Genomic DNA, 4,405 nt, shown 5'->3' on the forward strand with positions numbered 1-4,405 from the left:
GCTAGGCCTTGGGCGTCAATCACGCAACTCGGCCCCGCCCCTCGTCCGTCTGGTCTGCGGGTTGGCCCAGGCCATCTACCCCCGTGGGCCCCGCCCCTCCCCCGGGGCCCCGCCCCTTCCTTAACTATCCTCCCCCCACCCCCCCACCCCCCACCCCCCTGCAGTGAGGCCCACCCCTCCTCTAGCTGTCTCTGGGCGAGCCAGTTCTTCGAGATTTGCCCCGCCCCTGACCCCCTTCTCCCCTACCATCCTAACCAATCCCGACGGCCGGCTCCTCCCCTTCCTCCCGGACAGCCTATGTGGCGCTCTTCAGGAACCACCCACCTCCCAGCTGAGTGCACACAACACAGCGGCCACGTGAATCAGTTTCTTAAAGAGGAAGGCTCCTGGCTGTCTTGGGCAAGTAGGACTTTAGTAGCTGTTAGCGTTGCTGCGGCTGCTTAGGTGAGGGCCAAGGCCTAGAGATTAGGATGGATGAGCACGAAGGAACTTTGGAGAAGGGAAATCTTTTACTGGTGTCAGAGGTAAAAGAAATTGAAGTTACTGTAGTGACTAAAAAGCAAAACAAACAGCTGATGCAGTTTATCTGAGGTCATCTTTTTGACCGAAGTTGAGAAAACTTCCTGGCTGGCTGTTTTGCCTTTGTCACGGCCTAATTTATTTGTGACTCTGCCTTTATTTGAGACTTTGCCTTTGTCACGTGCTTAATTTATTTGAGACTCCGAACCCGGATAATTGCGGGTCAGGCTCGTCCCTCTGCAAAATTATAAAACAAACAGGTCACCCACACTCACGATGTGTCCTGGGAAAGAGAGCGACCCTGGCTTCTGAGGTATCAGTGCTATCAATGTAAATTGGAATGACAACATGTGCATGGGCGTCTTCAGCGAGCTTCCTCGCTGGAGGCCTCCGTGTCGTTATTAATATTGTTTATTTTTTATTATTGTTAACATCTTGTCTTTCTGTTTCCTTAATTAGGACCAGGTGATCTTGTAGCCGGTCACGTAGCTCTAAACCTTATGAATTCGTTGCCAGCTTCAATAACCAACATTCCCAAAAGGTTCTCGGTGCCCACACTGCATTTTACATCCAGAGTAGAAGCTATCCCACATTTTTTTTGCTTCCCAAATAAAAATTTGCTCAGCTGCATAGTTCGGTGTTTGGTACATAGTAGATGTTCAATAAATGTTTGTTGAATTTAATTGAATACTGTCCAGAGTGTCCATCTTTGATCATATTCAATAAATATTTCCTCAGGGCTTCACTAGGGACTTAATTTGCTAATCTATGACAAATTATTTAGGATGAAGGTTTATTTTACCTCTTTCAGAAGAGAATTGCATCTTTAAAAAGAAATGTCCTGGAGCAGGGAGGAATTGATAGCCTTTTTTGTGTCATAGACCACTTTGGCAGTTTGGTGAAGCCCATGGACCCCATCCCAGAATAATGCTTTTAAGTAAATAAAGGAAATACTAAATTTCAGTTAAAAGTTAATGAAGATAAAGATGTCATTTTCCCCTTATTCAAGTTCACAGACTCCCTGAAATCTAAAGATCCTTTGACCCCAAGTTAAGGACCCTTGTGCTTTAACCAAAAGTATGTCCTTATCAAACAACAGCCTTATTCAAGTGCCTATTATGAAAAGAGCCTTAAAGAGATAGTACTTTACAACGTGTAAGACATTTTGCAAACTTATATAAATGTGAGCTATTATCATTATTAATCTTGAAGAGTCTAAGCTCACCCTATTTTAATGCACATTACATTCATTTCAATAAAAATGTTAAATATTAATTCTCTAATTCCTGCCTTCAAGGAGTTTTAAAATCCATTGAGGTTAAAGCATGGGCACTGTACTAATTTGTGCCAGAAAGCCAACTTATTAATTTACAGATGAGGATATTCATTCAATAGAATTTATTAGCATGTGTATAACACTGTACTAGGTACTGTAGAAAGTTAAAAAAAATATGTGGAACAGTTCCTGCCCTCAGGAGCTTAGTGCCCAATTGGATAAACAAGTCAGTCAGACAATTTATAGACATGAAAAGTTAAACAGTATGACTCAAATAACAGAATAAGGAAAGAATAAGAGACATAAAAAGAATACTGACAAACTGAGTTTTATAGACAATAAATATGATGAATTCAAAAGAGAGATATCACTTTGGGTTGGGCCTATCAGGGAAGGCCTATGACCATGTAGTACTGGAGCCAAACTTTTAAGGAAGGCTAAAATTTGAATAGGAGACAGGAAGAAACAGACTCATTACAGATGAAAAACAATTTGACAAGAGGGGCCTTTTGTCCAAGTCCTGACTCTACCATTTACTACCTGTGTGACTTTGAACAAGTCACTTATGTTCTGGGCCTTAGTTTCATCAATATTTAACTCTCTAAGGTCCCTTTACTCTAAATCCTCTTATTCTATGAACTACTCTACATATACATATTTTCCAGTCAAAATAGATTTCTTTTCCCAAACATACTCCAAGTTCTGTTGCCCACTTTGCTTATGTTTCTCCCTCTTCCCAAAATGATGACCTTTCTGCCTGTTGAAATTTACATATCCCTTTCACTCAAATTCAACTCAAGTGCCACATTTTATAAAACTATCTTTGATTCTTCCCTTGCCCCAAAGTGGTAGAATTTTTTTTTTAACATCTATAGCATTTTCTTTATGCTTCTCTTAGGGTGCTTATCACACTCTTCTTTCTTAATAGTCATTTTATATTCTTGTATACTCAAATGGCAAGTGCATTGAGGATAGGGTCAGTACCACACCTTTCGAATAGTAGGGGTTCACTAAACATTAGTTAAAAGAAAGGACTCCATTTCCAGTTTCTCTACTGAGACCACTTAGCTCTGACCAACTGAATTAGCTCCATCCTAAGCCCCGAGACTAGTCCAGACTGTGGACTGAGGAATACACAAGTACATCAGAGTAAAAGAAACCACAAAAAAAGGACAAAAATTGTTTTAGAATAAAAATTCTCGACTAATTGAAATTTGAGGGAATTGAAGCCCAAAGATATAAAGATATAGATAGAAAACATATGTGATATGTAACTTGCCCAAGGTCACAGAGCTTAGACAAAGAAGGACACAGACCTAAGTATCCTATCTCCTACTCTTTTTGCTACCCCATAGCTATCTCATTACTGTTAAAAAAAAAATTAGTCCTTCTAGAAAGCAACATACAATAATAGAATGTTACAAAGAAAATCTATTTCCTTAAGAAACTTTGGTACAATGTCTAGGTGACTAACTATGTGACACAGTCTCCTGTAGGATATGGACTTGTTCCTATAATATATTAACCCTAACCCTACACAGAAACTTGGATGTTTTTATCAGTCTGTTCAACTTATGAGTTTGTTAAAAATCAGACTCATCTTTCCCACTACTTGCTTCTTCGCGATTTCTGTGTGTGTCACTACCATATAATTCATCTTTAAAATCTTATGGCTACTTTAATTCTTCCCTCTCTGTCATTTCATTCATGTTGATTCTGTTATTAAATTCTCTTACTTTCAACTCTCTATCCCTGTAGCTTCTATTTTATGTAAAGCTTCTATTTAGTTGAGAGGTAAGCAATGGCATGGTACATAAAATGTGCTACTTCCACCAAGGATTTGACAACCATTCACATACGTACACACGCAGACCTGCAGACCCACACACCCACACACACCCACAAACACACACACATCCTTCAGAAATCTATACTTTCACTGGTGTAAATACTGCTGGTCTTCAGATGATAGCACAACCCATCACTGGTCCCATATTCAAGGTCTTTCAGTCTTGGTAACATCTGCCACAGAGTCTGCTCCCTTGGCTCAAAAGTCCAGGATAGTCTTCATTGAAAAAGTTGTTTGTAGCTCTTTTCTCACTCCACAAAGTATTTGTGTTGCTTAACTCTTCTCAATGCCTAGGAATGGTAGTCTGCTAAATACTTGGCAGACAGAATTTACACCTTACATCTATTTTAGATAATTACTGGGAAAGGGGCTAACAAAATGGGTTTCAGCTGAACTGTACTATCTTTGCTCTAGATTTATCCTCAGATGTCAAGTGGACACTGACAGTCTTCTACAGATGTTGCATTTTAGCCTGGATGTGACTCTGGATATCTCATGGGTCATTTCACCCAAGGTCTCTGAGGGGAACACCTGCTGCTTTTTTGCAAGATATAGAATAAAAAGCAAAAGGTTTGCATTAATCAATCACAGCTACCCAGCTACAGCTGGGTACCAGCAGTAATGTGTTCATCAGTGTCCTAAATAGCCTATGTTCAAAGCCCACTGATGTCTCAATCCTCTCAATGTCTAAATTCCCCAAGCCTACCAATCACATTGATGGGCCTCTGGCCAGAAGCATCCTGCTGGACATCCTGTCAGTG

General features: G+C 40.4%; 1 long non-coding RNA gene across 1 annotated transcript; it reads left to right on the top strand.

Moving 5' to 3' along the window:
- Window positions 1–532: 532 nt before the first annotated feature.
- LOC110206435 (uncharacterized) lies at window positions 533–1,202 on the top strand. Its single transcript, XR_002323917.2, has 2 exons — window positions 533–832; window positions 979–1,202. It is a non-coding gene; the product is annotated as an uncharacterized LOC110206435 (long non-coding RNA).
- Window positions 1,203–4,405: the final 3,203 nt, after the last annotated feature.

The sequence above is a fragment of the Phascolarctos cinereus genome, unplaced genomic scaffold (genome assembly GCF_003287225.1).
Source record: "Phascolarctos cinereus isolate Bilbo 61053 unplaced genomic scaffold, phaCin_HiC Scaffold_2;HRSCAF=192, whole genome shotgun sequence".
NCBI lineage: Eukaryota > Metazoa > Chordata > Mammalia > Diprotodontia > Phascolarctidae > Phascolarctos > Phascolarctos cinereus.